The sequence below is a fragment of the Bison bison genome, unplaced genomic scaffold (genome assembly GCF_000754665.1).
Source record: "Bison bison bison isolate TAMUID 2011002044 unplaced genomic scaffold, Bison_UMD1.0 scf7180017860443, whole genome shotgun sequence".
Classification (NCBI taxonomy): Eukaryota; Metazoa; Chordata; class Mammalia; order Artiodactyla; family Bovidae; genus Bison; species Bison bison.
This window is the reverse complement of record NW_011491015.1, coordinates 3268367-3285375: the sequence shown is the minus strand read 5'-3', so window position 1 is coordinate 3285375 and position 17009 is coordinate 3268367. Positions and strand designations below refer to the sequence as shown.

The 17009-nt window shown below is 52.3% G+C and overlaps 1 protein-coding gene across 1 annotated transcript in view; it reads left to right on the top strand.

The window, feature by feature from the left end:
* Window positions 1-12345: 12345 nt before the first annotated feature.
* Window positions 12346-17009, top strand: part of KLHL25 (kelch-like family member 25) — a 45684-nt gene continuing 41020 nt past the window's right edge. Inside the window, exon 1 of the mRNA XM_010832181.1 lies at window positions 12346-13493. The gene's annotated coding sequence lies outside the window, so the exon portion shown is untranslated. The remainder of the gene's footprint in view (window positions 13494-17009) is intronic.

The window sequence follows — 17009 nt, the reverse complement described above, 5'->3', positions numbered from 1 at the left end:
TGGCTCATCGGTAAAGAATCCGCCTACAATGTGGGAGCCGCAGGAGACCTGGGTTCGATCCCTGGGTCGGAAATGGCAACCCACTCCAGTATTCTTGCCTGGACAATCCCACGGACAGAGAAGCCTGGTGGGCTACAGTCCATAGGGTCGCAAAGAATTGGACACAACTGAAGCGACTTAGCATGGCACGGCACAGCAAGCACCCTTGCTATAGTGGGAACAAGCAGCAGTGCTAACAGTACTGTTCCCACTTTACTGATGGAGAGTCTGAGGCTCAGATGAGGCAAAATATCCTGCTTATGGTCACACAATAAGTAGCAGAGCCAGGATACAAGCCCAGCTGAGTCTGCAATCTCCAAATGCTGTTTTTCCTTCCCTCCCTCCCTTGTTTTCTTTCTCCCTTCTTGTTAAACATGATTCTCTATCATACAAAGAAAACCTGATTCCAGGCCATATACCTAGGGTACAAATCTCCTTTACCCTTCTCCTATCCTGGGGCTTCCCTGGTGGCTCAAATGGCAAAGAATCTGCCTGCAATGATGAAGACCCAGGTTCTCTCCCTGGGTTGGAAAGATCCCCTGGAGGAGGGCATGGCAACCCACTCCAGTATTCTTGCCTGGAGGAGCCCATGGACAGAGGATTCTGGAGGTCTATAGTCCATAGGGTCACAAAGCACTGGACATGACTGAGTGACTAACACTTTTTCTCCCATCCTAATCTGAGCATAGAAACACGTGGCTCTATTTCATCTCGAAGCCCATGACTAGTTTTTAAATGATATTTTTGGAGAGGCGATAGATTCCCACGGCTCAGAAATCCAACTCTCTAACTCTCCAGGACTGTCAACACCTCTACCCCGCACCAACCCCACCTCCCCTCCTCACCCACTGGGCTCCTTTTTCCAAGTCCTCCCAGAGCATCTTTATTTGCATCCATGCATGGACAAGCGCCCTTTCTGATTCCTCCCACTTCAGGCCCAGAGATAGCATGCTCTGCACACTGCTTTGCATCTTCAACAGTTGTTTATGAACCATTGTTGCATACTGTGTTTTGCCTCTGGTTTGAGAGAAGGAAAGGAGTGGGTTTAAGGCCCCAGCCAACATTTCTCAAAGGAGGCGTTTGTTCTGAAATGTTCTCTTCTCTTCCTTCCTTCGGTTCATTCCCAGCCCCTCTGCCTGGCTTCTCCTTTGCTGGTCCCTGGATGTCTGAACCTCTTCCCCAGTGTCTCTGCATGTGCCCACTGACCAAAGGCATTCCTCCCTTTGCCCTTCCCACACTGCCAGGATGCACTGCTTGATACAGAAGCTTCAGTGTCCCACTCTATTAAGGAAAAGGGGCTTTTCTGGCAGTGTAGGGAGAGTGCCCGTGAGAAATGGGCTTCATTTGTTGTTGTTCAGTCGCTCAATCGTGTCCGACTCTTTGCAACCCCATGAACTGCAGCCTGCCAGGCTTCCTTGTCCATCACCAGCTCCCTGAGCTTGCTCAAACTCATGTCCATGAGTCAGTGATGCCATCCAAGCATCTCATCCTCTGTCGCCCCCTTCTCCTGCCTTCAGTGTTTCCCAGCATCAGGGTCTTTTCCAGTGAGTCACCTCTTTGCATCAGGTGGCCAAAGTTTTGGAGTTTCAGCTTCAGCATCAGTCCTTCCAATGAATATTCACAGTTGATTTCCTTTAGGATTGACTGGTTTGATTTCCTTGCAGTTCAAGGGACTCTCAAGAGTCTTCTCCAGTACCACAGTTCAATTTTGTGGGCTTTATGGGCACTGCTGAATGGAGATTGCCAAATGGCTACAGCATCTTGGGTTGGAAGGAACAGGAAACCCAGAGTCCTTCTTCCTCACGCATTCCCACACTGCCACCAGTGAGGGCAGGATGCTGTCCCGCCTCCTGCAGCCTCAGTCCTGCCAGCCCCAGCCCTGCCCAGCTCCTTTGTACTCCCAGAGCTGAAACGATGACTCATCAGTGACCTTGATCCCCGCTGCTCCCCTAGAAGGGCCGTCACTGCCTCCCGGCCCCTCCCTTGGGAACCAAAGCTGACAAAGCCATCTCTTGCCACAGCCTTGCCCTAGGTGGGGCCCACCTGACCAGGAGTTCCATTCTGGGGGAGCTTGACCAAAAATGCAAGGCCTGATTGAATTTATCCAACACTGAGATCAGAAACTACTGACTTAATGGTGGCTAATACTGCTGCTAAAGCTACATTCAATTCATTCTGAATTCATTCAGTACAGATGTATGGAGAGCCTACTCTAGTGCAGGCACTCTTTAGGTCTAGAAATGGAGCAGTGACTACAAACCCTTGTTCTCAGGGAATTTACACCCTGGGAGAGAAGGCAGCCAGTTAGATACCCCCATGCCAAGTAAAGTGTGTGTGGGGTGGGGGTGGTACTGCCAATATTTGTGTATTTGCATGGCCAATCAGGAATACCTGTAGATGAACAAGTTGAGTCTATTACTTGTTGCAATAAGGGAGCCCACGTACCATGGGAGAACAGAGGGCATCTCGGCCCAAGGGTGTTAGGTGGAACCTAGAGTAGGATTTGGGCTTTGGCTGGGTAGTTTGGGAGAGAGCCCAGGGAAGTGGGGGCATTGGTCTGAATTGTGTGCTGTCAGAAAGCAGTGATGAGTCCATGATGGTGTATCTTAGTAAACCTTGTCTAAAAGGAAGGAGACCAGGTGGAGGCCAAAGCTGTAAGTCATAAAGAAACAGAGGTCACTCCTATTAACCAGGAGACACAGATTTGAGTATTTTGTGGCTTCGATGGTGCTCATGTTTTGCAGTGTTCAGATGTGATTATGGTCTTGTTTTTGTCTTGACACAGTGCGATCACAGAGAGACCTTGTCTGATGGTGATGTTCTGCCAATTATTTACCTTCAACTGGAAAACAGCACAGCCTAGCTGTGCATGCACGGCCAGTTCCCAGGGGTCATGGCTGCTTGTCCGTCAAGCTCTCTCTCACTTATTCGCTCTACCTTGTCCAACTCTTTGCAACCCCATGGACTGTAGCTTACCAGGCTCCTCTGTCCAAGGGATTTCCCAGGCAAGAATATTGGAATGGGTGGCCATTCCCTTCTCCAGGGGATCTTCTCGACCCAGAGATCAAACCCAGGTCTCCTGCATTGCAGGTGGATTCTTTACCATCTGAGCCACTGAGGAGCCCATATATGCTAGTATACCTGTTTAAAAAGATAAATAAATAAAAATCCCCCTCCAGCTGCTGTGTTGAGAATGGACTCTAGGGAGCAGAGATGGAAGATGCTTTGAGGGGCTGCTGAGATGGCTCAGAGGAGGAGAAATGATGGTGGTTTGGATAAGCCTGGCAGAAAAAGTGGTAGGAATCGCTCAGATTGGACACAGATTTAGAGGTGGGGTAAAACAGAATGGTGCCAAGATTTTTCATTCGAGCAAAATATTGAATTGTCCTTTCCTGCGATGGGGAAGCCCCCTGAAGGAGCAAAATGTCTTTTGCAAGGTAATGCATCAGGAGCTCATGGGGGAGGGGGCATGCCAAGTTGAGGTGTCCCTAGAATTCAAGCCCAGCCATTGAGTAAGCAGATGCACCTGTAGGCCTGAAGTTCCTGGAGAAGTTTGGTGGGACGACAGATCGAGAGCTGCCAGTGTTTATGTGAATATAAGGCTTGGCCCTGGATGAAATCACGTAGATCCGAGCATATTTAGGGAAGAGGTTTTGTCTATCTTCACTCACTTCCCAAGCACTCCAATTATTTGGACATCTGGGAAGTGAGGAGGAATCACCAGAGGAAACTATCACCAGACTATCATCCAGTGAGGTAGAAGAACCAAGAGTTTAGCCATCTATTCACAAATATGTATTGAATTCTGCACATCATCTCAGAATTTCTAAGATGTTAGATTTTGAACTACTGGAGTACTGGACAGGTGGCATTGCCAGGTCGGGAAAAAAGGTGTGAGCCAAGACTGTTGGCTGACACCAAGAATTTGTTCCCTCTTTCTTGATAAAAGAACCACGACTCTGTTTGGAGAGGCAGTGTACCCATATAAGTGTCTACATAAAATGTAAATGGACGTATTATGTGGAACTTTTACAGCCTGCTTCAATGGAGCTAATGCGGCCGGGAGGCACACACCTGCTCTTCTACTCTTATTCCTTCCTGCTGTCTGAAAGATAGATGTGACAGTTGGAGCTCCAGCAGCCATCCTGAATCACGAGGGCTCAGCAAATGGAAACCAAGCATTAAGGATGGCAGAATGGAAGTACAGGAGCCCATAATCCTCATAACTGTGGAGTTGCCAACGAGTCATAGATTACTTAACTTTAGATTAAGTTAAGAAAGAAACAAACTTCTATCTGTTTAAAATTCACAGTTATTTTAGGTTTTCTGTTATACTGTGGCAAAATTCAATTCTGACATGAGATTTATTCACAGTATTTCAAAACTATGTGGGCCACTTGTGTGAGGAACCAAGTTGTCTACAGAGTCAGTCATGGTCCCTGCTTTCCCAGGACTCCCTGTGCAGTCGAGTGGACTAACCAGTACACCGCTGTTACTTGGGTCATAACAGCATAGGCTGGAAGGGGCTGTGCTGGTGGGTGTGCTCCAGGGTCTGCAGTGCGGACTGAGACAGATGGCAAAGCAAGTTCCATCTTCTCAGCTCCTTTCAAATCATATCTAAATGCAATGACTCAACACGTGTTCTTGGTCTGATTTTTGTTCCATTGCCTACATTTAATTTTAATTTATTCCAGTACCTAATTTAAGCTTGGAGTTGAGGAGGGGGAAAAATGATAATGTGGACCAGATTTTAGACGGTTGGCACTTATAATTTCACAGAGAACCTCGATGGAATAATAAGCAATGGTTATGAACTTGCTAAGAATCAATTTGGTATGTGGAGCTTCATCCAACTGACAATTATATAAAGACGCAAGCTCTAGAAAATTGGCAGGAGGCTAAAACTACAAATGTGATGTGTGTCATTTCTTTAATGGACAAGTTATTTTGATGCCTCTTTTTCCCCTTGGAAGGCACCTTAACACACACTTGGCTAACTTCTTACCTCTGGCCAAGACTGCTCTTGACTATCAGAACTTTTGTGTCTGACCTGTCTCCAGATTGAGGCCCAGTGGAGACATAAATCTATTACACGTATATGCTGTAACTGCACAGTTGCTCAGTCATGTCTGACTCTTCCTGACCCCATGGACTGTAGCCTATCAGGCTTCTTTGTCTGTAGGATTTTCCAGGCAAAAATACTGGAGTGGGGTGTCATTTCCTCCTCCAGAGGGTTTTCCCTACCCAGGGATAGACCCCGAGTCTCTCTTGTCTCCTGCATTGGCATCTGGATTCTTTACCACTGCACCACCTGGGAAGCGGAAATCTGTGATATACTGAGCACTGATTAGGTACCAGGCCCATTGCACGTGGGCTCCCATCTGTTTACAATAACCCTGCAAAATAGGTTCTAGAATCTTCCTTTCACCAATAAGAACCCATCACTCAGAAAGCCTGAGCACTCTTGTCTCTAGTCCTCAGCAGCTCTTGAGAGTAGAGCCGGGATTCAAACCCTTTGCTCTACACCGTAAGGCTTCTGTCCCATAATGCCTTGTGTCTTCCCCTGTCCTCTAACAGCTTTTGAAGACTGGAATCTCTTCTGTTGAATCTAAATGGCTTCCTGCCCTGGGGGTCTCCTTCCCAGTGTCCACCAGTCACAATCCCACCCCTCACACAGATCTTTTGTGCAATCGACCTCCCTCCGCCATAAACTTCCTTGTGCTCCCCGTCTGTGTGAACTCTGCTTCCTGGGAATTCTCCCCACCCCATGCGTGGCTCCACCAGGGCTTTTGGTATCCTTAAGTGACATACCTGAATGATCCATTTTCAGTGGGAGGGCGGAACGAAAGGACATTTTTTTGTGCACTTAATTTTGTTATAGGAGTTTGTTTCTTTTCATTCCTCAAATAACCCCATGAGGACTTTTTAACCCGCCACTTTATAGGTGAAGAAGTTAGATACACAGCAGCCTAAAGTGGTGCAAACCCAGGAAGCAAGAAGGAGAAATTATAATTCCCACCCCCCCCCAACCCCACTCTGAGCCTAGCTCATCGCTCAGGCATCCAGCAATGTTTGTGGAGTGAATTAATGAACGGATGAATGAATGAATGCCTGCCGGTCAGCTTACAAAAGGAACTCGGTGAGAAACGACACTGGGAGAAGATCCGAAGTACCCTGAAAAATACTTATTCCAAGTACAGACGGGATTCAGTGGCTGAAGAAAATCTAAAACACTGAGGCAAGCTCAGCATAAAAGAGAAACGTTTGTTTAACGCTTTCCTGACTAAAAGTATGTCTCCGAAGAGCAGGCACAGAGGAGGGATTCGCAGTCCACAAAGCTCGCTCCTTAGGAGAGCCCCGGAACACCCGTCGGGTTTTGTTCACCAACTTCGGCCGGCCGCGGGGGCGGGCCGGCGCCTGCCCCTTTAAGAATCTGGTCGAAGTCCTTTTCCTCTGCCTGCCCCGCCCCCTCGCGGAGCCGGCGCGGCCCGGCGCCCACCCCTTTCTCCCCCAGAGGACTTAGCTACGGGCTCGACTGCCCGTCCGTCACAGAGGCGCCGCCTCTGATTGGCTGCGGGGCGGGAGGCGGGGCGGGAAGGCCAGAGAAACAAGTTTGCTGGCGGCGCCCGGGCTGAACCGCAAAGCGGCGGCGCGCTCCGCGGTGTTTGGGAGCCGGGGGAGGGGAGCGGCAGCGGCGAGGGCTGAGGGACCTCGCGCTCGCGCGGCCTGGGGGGCGGCCTCTGAGCGCGGCGGGCGGAGCAGCCCCTAGCGGTGAGTACCGGGGCCGGGCTGGGGACGAGAGTCGGTGTAGTTGCGCTCGCGGCCCCGGCGTTGGCACTTGTCACCACCCACCCCGCCCCGGGGCCGAGACCAGGGGCGCCGGGTCCTGCGCGCCCTGCCCTGTGAGCACCCCCCCGGGCGGAGTGAGCCTTGCGGGCTCGCCTGCCAGGGGTGCAGCGCCCCGGGGCTCGAACCCCCGGAATCCCCTCGTGCACCACGGGGTCTCGGGGCCGGGGACAATGGTCGGGAGTGGAGGTCTGGAGAGAAGCACCTCTCCCAGCTCCGCTCCTCCGGTCTCGTGCGTGCCTGGGGACCCGGAGAGGTTATTTGCTTGAAAGCTCTGAGCGACGGAATGAATTGTTTTACAAATAGGATGTTGCGCGCGGGAGCTTCAACTCCCCCCCCCCGCCTCCCCCCCCGGGAGTGCTTGATTCATTGAGTCCGCAGACTCTCTTTTTAAAAAATTACTATCGATCCTGGAAAGAGGAGGCTGCCTGTCTTTGAGGATGTGAGCGGCCCGGGCTCTGCGAGGTAGTCCCCGCGCACTTGACGCCGAGAGGCCAGATGGCTGCCTGCCTCGTGCAGAGAGAGGGCCGAGGGGCTTCCCCACGGGAAAGATCGTCCACGCGAGCCGCGCCCCACTTGCGTCCCACCTGACAGGGCCCCTTGTCCTGTGCTGAGAGCTTGGAGCCGCCGAGGAATGGGCACCCGCCCGAAGTCCCGCCGCCCGGGGTGGCCGCCACCCTAGCGGTGCAGAGCGAGCCTCCTTTGGCCCGGCTGTCCGGTTCACTCCATTCCGCCCTGGCTCCGGGACCCCGCTGCACCTGGGCACGCACTCACTCCTTTTCCCCCTTGTGGTTGCTTGAGGGATCTTCGGGTTGGGAGTCCGTGCCCCTGAGGGGCACCGTACACTTCTGCGCTGGTGTTTCAAAGCCGCCCCCGCCAAATTGATTTCCGCTCTCTTTGAGCAGAGGAATCTTTATAGAGACCTTAACAAAGGGGTTGGGGAGGGGACCGACCCAGGACCCCCGCAGGTTTAGTGCAGCGGCTCTTGTTCCTGCTGGGTTGCTTTGGGGCTGGGTCAGGGCTCCCTGAGCTTTGGCCCTCCCTGCTGATTCAGGGTGGAGAAGGCCAGGTGTCTGGGCCTTTTGGTTTCACTCTGGCAGCGTGCTGGAGGGAGGGAAGTTGCCAATGGCCATAAGAGAGGAGGCGGGAACCCCAGCGGCTTGTCATGGGCCAGACTCCGGTGACTGTGACTTGGGGTCAAGCCCTTTCAGACCCAAGGCTTCAATCGCCCCATTCACGGATGGGTCTGATGCTCCTTGAGCCCAGGTGCTGTTCTGATTGCTTGCTCCAGGGTGTTGTTAAGGCTTGCATTTGAGGACTGGGAGGAGCAGCACCCAAAGCCCACCCCACCCAGGGGGCAGGTTTGGTATTCTTCTTAACATGGGGGCCTCGAATCCTCAAGACCTGCCTTTGAGGATGACGAGTCAGTCTTCTTACAGGCCGGGCAGCTGTCTCCGCCTTGAGTCATTCCCTTTGTCAGGAAGTGACTCCACGGAGGTTGTTAAAAGGAAGGTAGTTAATGGTAGACACCTTGGTCCTGGGGCTGCAACCGGTTTTATGTTTGCAGTGCCCAGAAAGGAGCTGGGGGCGAGTTGCACACTCCCCCTAGGAGGCGGTTTCTGCAGCCTTATGCCCCTTAATAGCATCTTAGACCTGCAGGTGCTCCGTGTGGGAGAGGAGAGCAGGAAGAAAGACCACATTACCCGGGCCTCGGACTTCCTGGGCTGCAGGGGAAGGAGGCTTGGGTCTTTCCATCTCTCACTGTGATGGGCTAGGGGCATAGAGGGAGTGTCCTTTAGTGGGTGGTGTGTTCATTCATGTGTTAATTAATGTTTGAAGGGGCTTGATTGCGCCCATGCCTTCCGGGAGCCCCCCTGGACCAGGATGTGCTGCCACGTGGGGTTAGGAGGTGCCCATGGTACCCCCAGTGAGAGAGACAGCGAGGGGATCTAAGGGGGGCACAGGAGGGGAGCACGGGTGGCGAAGGCTTCCTGGACAGAGGATGCTCTGATTGGGTAAAGATGAGAAAAGCAGGTCCTGGGCTACCTTCCCCGACCCATTCACGCTTCTCCCAGAGGCCGCTTCGTTGGCAGCCTCCAGGCTGGCGCAGGTTGAGGGCAGAGAGCAGGCAGGTGGGAGGCAGTGGAAAGGTTAACCTGGGACTGTGGTGGTCTGGCCCAGGAGTCCCCCAGGAAGATGAGGGGGGCGCTCCTGGATGCAGCCTCTCTGTGCAGGGAATCCTGGGAGGTCCACCCCACGAACCCCCAAGACCAGCCTGTCCCCTGAGCCCTTAGTCGCTCTGGACCGACCAGCCCTCAGTGTGGGTGTGGCCCGTGAAAGGAGGGGGCCAGCAGGTCTGGCACGAGAAAACAGGGTGACCAGACACAAATGAATTGGCTGATTGAGATGCTGGTTTTCATCTAATGTGGTAAATTTCATAATTGAATTGCCTTAGGCAGCCCAGGCTGTTGAAGCGTTTTCCCAGCCAGAAAACACTTAGTTTTCCCAGACATCTGGGGGGCGGGGGTGGCAATGGGGAGTGTGTGTCCGGAGCTTTTTACACTGTCTCCCAGCAGGCCTTTCCCCTTAGGAACCTGGGTCTGTCCGCAGGTAATGGAGTCAGTCCCGCCTCCCCAGCAGGTTCCAGTCCCTTTCCCAGATCCCCTGGCCCCTGAGCCACACTCCTCCCACCCCAATCGGCTGAAGCTGATACCTGTCACCTTCAGGTGCTCACCTGGCCAGCCTGACTCCAGGTCCCTCAGCCGTTCATTAGGAGCAGGGAAGGGGGCATGTGGGGCTGGAGGTCAGACGGGGACTCGGGGCTGGGAGGGCTCCCTGTTACGAAGTCTCTTCGGCACCAGGTTGGGGAGCGGGGAGAAGAGCATGGGCTCTTTGAACCTGACCTTCTCCTGGGGCCCCAGCCACCTGCACCCACCCTGCCCGCTCCCTTTAGTGCCAGGAGACTCTGTTCTTTCTTACTGGTAAACCTTTCCTTCCCAGTCCTGTCACTACACTTTTGGATGAAAAACGGTAGGCGTGTGTGGCTCATCAACCTGTTTTTAGAAGTGCCAGCTCTGTGGTCTCAGAAATCCAGTTAAGCTGGGAAATTCTAGTGCATTTTCTGCAAATACACAACGATCTCCTAAGCTGTTCCTTTCCCCACGATCATCTCCTGCACCCCTGGGCTGGACAGAGTTTAGAAGAGGGTCTCTGGGCCTCACCTTGTTTCAGTGTGACCGAGACCAAGGCCACCTCTTTACCGGCCATCTCGCAATTGGAACCCTCGCACCTGGAAGGTGTCGGCAGATAAAGCCCTGACGGTGGGGCCTGGGGGTCCTGCCCTGCCGCTGCCTGGCTGTGTGACTTCCTGTAGGTCTGCTTACCTCTCTGGGCCTCGATTTGCTCTTCTGCAAATTGGGTGGATGCTCTTCTGTACAGTGTTTCTATTAAATGTCTTGCTGTTAAATCTCAAAAAAGATTTTTGGTATCATGTCATTTTATAAGGCACGAGTTACTTGCATAGCTCTCCTGGGCAGGAGGGGCGAGGGGCAGCTGGTAGAGTGGAGGGAGCTGAATTAGAAGGCAGGAGCCTGGCATCCTGGTTCCCAGCTCTGCCTCTGACGACGGGTGCTGGGCCTTTGGGCACATCACCTTCATTCTCTGGGCCCTCATTTTTTCCATCTGTAGAGTGAAAGGGGGGGTGGTAGGCAAGCGCCCCACTTCCTTTTCTTTCTGGGTGAATGGAAACTGAGTCAGACTTTCTCGGTAACTCCAGAGGGACAGGGCTGTGCCCTGCCTCTGGCCCCTTGGAGTCTGGGGCCCAGGGGTGAAGGGCAGCAGGTGAGGGTGCACTGAAGTTGCTCCCTCCACTCTGGAACAGATGGAGTGAATCTTGCCTGGGAGGTGTCCCCTGGGCATTCCCTGCACTTTGCCAAGGAGGTGCCTGAAAGGCCAGTCTGATGGCTCCTCGTGCGAGGAGGCGGGTGGCGGGGGCTGAGCAGGGCCGTGGGAGAACTGTGTCAGACGCCGCCAGAGGGAGGCCCACATTGGCTACGGTGTGGCTCCCCACCCACTTCTGTCTGCCAGGAAGGCGCCTCCGACTGGCGGCCGCCCCTCAGAGTAGCATGCAAGGGATAGGGTGGAAACTGGAAGCCTGGCTGGTTTTCTGCCTACTCCTTGAAGGAGAGGCCGACCACAGATCAACGTCGGCTGACCAGAATTGATCTCCTAGTTAAGATAAGGAAGGCTCGGCCCCTTCAAACTCCAGGACGAGGTGCCTGCCAGGTTTGCAGTTGGCCAGGTCAGATTCATCTGCTTCGTCTGGGCTGGGGTGAGGGCCGAGAGACGGGGGAGCTTTTTTTCTCGAAAGCCATGGTGATTGCGTCCTCCATCCAGTGTTCAAGTCCTGCTGCGTCCCAGCTGGGCTTGCGAGACCCTGGGCAGCAAGTTCCTTAATCCGCGAGTGAAGGCCCGTGTTGTTTGCAGCTTTGGAAATCGGATAAAGCAAGAGGTACAGCTCCATTCAGGCAGTGAACATGTATTTAGCACCTTGTGAATGGCTCACCCTGGACTAGAAACTGGGAGGGGAAAGTCAGCTTCAAAGACGGTTGTCCTTGGAATTCCACTCAGCCTCTGGCTTGGGAGACAACTAGCTGGGTGGTTATGGCTCAACGCTAGGCTGTGAGTGATGTGACCAGAGCCACAGGACACACGAGGAAATGGGCTGTCGTTGGTGTCCCGATTCTTCATGTGGCCAGTGAATTTTTAAAATTTTGTTTATTTTTGGCTGTGCTGGGTCTCTGCTGCTGCACACAGGCTTTCTCTAGTTACAGGGAGTGGGGATGACTCTCTAGTTGTGGTGCTCAGCTTGTTGCTGTGGTAGCTTCTCTTTTGCAGGGCATGGGCTCTCGGTGCATGGGCTCCGTACTTGCGGCTCTCGGGCTCAGTTGGTCCGTGGTATGTGGGATCTTCCCCGACCAGGGATCAAACCTGTGTCCCCTTCATTAGCAGGCCGAGTCTTAACCATGGGACCATCAGGGAAGTCCCCAATGAGTGTTTTTTTGCAAGCTGTTTTCTGCCAGGCTCTGCGGTGAAGCAGAGAACAAGGCAAGGTCCTCACCATCCTGGAGCCCCCATTCAACTGGAGGAGGCAAACAACAGATAGATAAATAAATAGAGCTGAGGTTGGGCTGCAGGAGGTGGGTGGGGTGGGGTGGCAGCATGAAGAAAAGGATCAAGGTGGGGCATCCCCTTAGACTGCTGCTGCTGCTAAGTCGCTTCAGTTGTGTCCGACTCTGTGCGACCCCATAGATGGCAGCCCACCAGGCTCCCCCATCCCTGGGATTCTCCAGGCAAGAACACTGGAGTGGGTTGCCATTGCCTTCTCCAGTGCATGAGAGGGAAAAGTGAAAGTGAAGTCGCTCAGTCGTGTCCGACTCTTCTCAACCCCAGGGACTGCAGCCTACCAGGCTCCTCCATCCATGGGATTTTCTGGGCAAGAGTACTGGAATGGGGTGCCATTAGGGAGCCTAAAGAAAGCTCCTCTAGGCTGACAACGTTGAGCCGAGACCTCCAGGACAGCAAGATGCAGCCGTGGGAGGATCTGAAGAAGAGGGTGTCAAACAAGTGCACAGGCTGTGAACATTGTGTGCTGGAGAGGGGTTTGAGATGAGACCCAGAGATAAGCTGCTCTTCTGATTTGTACAGAGGCCAAGAAAACATGTTCCTTTTAAGATGTTTTATTACCTTTAATGTCAATCATACATTGGTGGATTCCTTTATCAACAAACAGTATCAGAAGAAGTGGAACCTGCTATGAAACCAGCCTGGTCCCTGGTATCTGTCTGCAGTTTGGGGCATACCCTTCTTGTCCCCCTTTTCTTATGCAGATTTTGTCCTTATGTAATTTGGATCACACTCAGTATTCCAGTGTCTATCACTTAGTGTGTGGGTGGATCTTGTTCCCTTTTCACAGCTGCGTAATATTCCACAGCGTGGTCAAAGCACTATCTTTTCTTTTCTTTTAGTCTCCTAATAGGGGACTTTTGGATTGTGTCTGATTATTTTTTTTAAACCCTCCATACAAGCCATGAATTCATGTACGTCTTGATCATGTATCTTTCTGATCTTTAAATTTTCATTGTCTAATCTAAATGCTTCTTGCAAAGACTAATAAGCCAGTTTACTCTCCTACTGATGGTGTCTGGGAGCCCACCTCTCCACCCATACTTGCTATTATCTACATTTTCCTTTTTAGCTAATGTGATTGGTAAAAATGATCTCATATTCCTTTAAAAAAAAAATGATCCAGTTTATTCAGACTTCCGGTTTTTTTGTAATCCATCATTGTTTTTTCCAGAAGATCAAGGTTTAGCGAGTGCTGGCTCTGCCTCTCGCTGGTCTCCTGACCACGGCTAGGGACTTAGCCTTCACCCTGCGTGCTCATCTGTGAAATGAGGCCCTTTTAATCCCTGCCCCCTGCCAGGCTGCTCCGTGTTGTGCATGGGGAAACATTCCGGAAAGTTCATTTTATGCTGAAAAGCTCTGCAGACATCATGGGTTTTGCTAGTGAAAGGCAACTATCTGGAGCCTGGAATATCTGAACGGATGTGAGTGTTTCTAAGCAGCTAGTGTGTCCAGGGGAGGGGCTGGGGTGGCTTTAGGTGGGATGTCTGCCTTGCATCCCTGAGATGGAATAGGCCTCATCCAGCCCAGGAGGGTAGAGAAAATTCTCTAGCTGGTCCAGGGAAAGGCTCAGAAAGGGGCATTGATCAACACAGACTGATCCCTCCTTTCTCTTTTGTTCAGTCGCTAAGTTGTGCCTGACTCTTTGCGAGACCCCATGGACTGCAGCACGCCAGGCTTCCCTGTCCTTCACTGTCTCCTTGAGCTTACTCAAACTCATGTCCATCAAGTCAGTGATGCCATCCAACCATCTCATCCTCTGCCATCCCTTTCTCCTCCTGCCTTCAATCTTTCCCAGCATCAGGGTCTTTTCCAATGAGTCGGCTCTTTGCATCAGGTAGCCAAAGTATTGGAGCTTCAGCTTCACCATCAGTCCTTCCAGTGAATATTCAGGATTGATTTCCTTGAGGATTGACAGGTTTGATCTCCTTGTAGTCCCAGGGACTCTCAAGAGTCTTCTCCAACACCACAGTTTGAAAGTATCAGTTCTTGGCGCTCAGCTTTCTTTATAGTCCAACTCTCATCCGTACATGACTACTGGAAAAATCATAGCTTTGACTCTATGGACCTTTGTTGGCAAAGTGACATCTCTGCTTTCTAATATGCTGTCTAGATTTGTCATAGCTTTTCTTCCAAGGAGGAAGCATCTTTTAATTTTGTGGCTGCCGTCACCATCTGCAGTGATTTTGGAGCCCAAGAAAATAAAGTCTGTTACTATTTCCGGAGGCCAAAGGCTGGGGCTCCTAGAACTTTGTGGATTGCCATGTTTATTACTTTGGGGGTCCTTGTCTGTTTTCCTGTAATGGGAGGCTTTAAAATAAGCAAAAGATTGACCCAAGAGCTTTTGTACTTGATGTGGAGACAGGGAGGGGAAACTGTGGGGCCTAATGAAGGAAAGATGGGGCCTGGAACCTCAGGCCCCACAGTGGGGGAGGTAGGGAAGCTGGTGGACCGGAGTCCCTGGAGAAATTCATCTCCACTGGGATTCAGGAGCCTGGGGACATCCAGCCAGGCTCTCCTGTCCTTCCCCAAGTGGGCTGTGACATGGTGAGCCCCTGTCTTGGGGAACAAGCAGCATCCAGGCTTGGCTACAGTTCCCCTTCAGCAGCGTGGGACCTCAGGCCTGGTGAAGGCGTCAGCCTGACCTGGTTGGGACGGCTGCAGGGCCATGGACAGGAAGGTGAACTGGGCAGGGTGACAGCATATGAACAAGGGGACAGTGGCACTCCCAGAGGGCTCTGGTCAGGAGGCGTCCTGCCTTTTTAGCTCTGCAGCCAGTGAGCAGGAAGAGAGGCAGCGGCGGCCGTGGCTGCAGATGTGTTTCCACCTTTGTTTGTTGTTGTTCAGTCACCAAGTCATGCCCGTCTCTTCTGCGACCCCATGGACTGTAGCAGGCTGGATCCTCTGTCCACAGGATTTCCCAGGCAGGGATAAGGGAGTGGGTTGCCATCTCCTCTTCCAGAAGATCTCCCAGGCCCAGGGATCAAACTTGCATCTCTTGAATTAGCAGGCAGGTTCTTTACCACTGAGCCTCCAGGGGAGATCTTTTTGCAGTTATTGGGGCTGGGTTTTTCATGGAGAGAGTGAGGGGAGCATCTCACGCAGGAGTTGGCAGTCAGCGGGGGCAGGGCAGGGCTTTCTGGCTAGGTGCCTCCTCACTGCATGCCCAGCCCAGCTCAGAGGGGCTTCGTGGAGTCGGAGTCAGATGGAGTCCCCAGGTTCAGTTCCAGGCAGTGGGATGGACTGGCCCGTCCGTGTCGCAGGAAGTTGCAGCTGCTATTTTTACCACTCCAACTAGGACTTTTTTACAGGAAGGTACAATTACAATACAAGCAAAATGTCAGGGTTTGGCTGGTCAGCTGAGCCCTGGGAGGCTGCCACAGCTTGAGGCCGGGACCGCAGCATGGTCCGTGCTTGTGTAAAGTGAGACTCATTTGCCTGTGGACACATACCTACCCTGGGTGCTGGGTGACTTCCTCTGAACTGCCTGCTGTGTCTGGGGTTTTTCCTCCAGGCCAGAAAGAGACCTTTGCTGGGATTTGCCCAGATTGGTGCCATGATTGGGGCACCTTGACCTTGTGATGGGTCGCACGGTGGTGAAGCCAGCCTGGACAGCTGTAAGTCATTCTGTTCCCGACTGCCCGGGGACTTGAAATCTTATCAAATGAAATTATTTAGAACCCACCGTGTGATAGCCACACTGCTGAGTGCTAGGGGTAGAGGCGGGTTAGACAGACCCTGCTGTAGAGCATCGCCCGTGTAGCAGTAAGGACCCAGAAAGCGCCAGCTGTCCACGTTGGACCAGCACCTGATTTTTTTTTTTTAATATTTATTTGTCTGTGCCAGGCCTTCATTGTGGCACACGGGGTCTTCAGTCTTTGTTGTGGCGTGCAGGATGTTTCGTTGCAGCAGGAGAAATCTTAGTGGCAGCATGTGGGACCTACTTCCCTGACCAGGGATCAAACCCATGCCCCGTAGATTGGGAGCTCAGAGTCTTAGCCACTGGACCAGCAGGCAAGTCCCCACCTGATGTTTTTAATGTATATGCATTACGGCTAGAGGACAGGCAGGGCTTGTGGTAGCTTCTGTTGCTGCCTAACAGATCAGTACTAACTTAGTGGCTTAGTACCTGTCTATTAGCTCACAGTTCTCTGGGTCAGAAGCTTGGACTGACTCAACTGAATTCTCCACCTAGGCTGTCACAAGTCCAGGGTCAAGTGCCAGCTGGACTGGGCTTTTATCCTGAGGCCTTGGGTTGGGGGTGGGAGGGAGATTCTGCTTCTAGGCTCATTCAGGTTGTTCGGAGACTCAAGTTCCTGGTGGTTGTAGGACTGAGGTCCCTCTCCTCCCTGGCTGTCAGTAAGTGGGCTCCTTAACTCCATGCCAAATACCCTTCCACCCCACCCCACCTCCAGGCCAGCAGGACCCTCAGGTCCTTCCCTGCTTCAGATCTCTGACGTCCACTTCTGCAGTCAGCTGGAGAAGACTCTGCTTAAGAGGAGTCATGTGATTAAGCCAGGCCCACCCAGAGCATCTCTCTATTTTAAGGACTCCTGACTAGTTAGTAACATCATCAGTTATGTCTGCAACTCACTTTGCCATGTAGGTAACATGGTCACAGGGGTGGAGAGAGTCGTCTTTGACTTTTTCTGCTAAGGGCTCATGCCAACAGGGATTATGATAGCAGCAGTATTAGTAACCTCTGTACTCTTGAGTGAATTTTGTGTGTCTCACTGTGCTCTTTACATGGGCTGTCTTTTATTTATTTGGCTGTGTTGGGTCTTAGTTGTGGTGTGTGGTCTTTCCCTGTGGCATGTGGGATCTTAGTTCCCCAAGGAGGGATCAAGCCCTCATCCCCTGCATTGGAGGGCAGACTCCCAACCACTGAACCACCAGGGAAGACCCTGGACTGTCTCATTTAATTCTCAGGATAGCTGTTG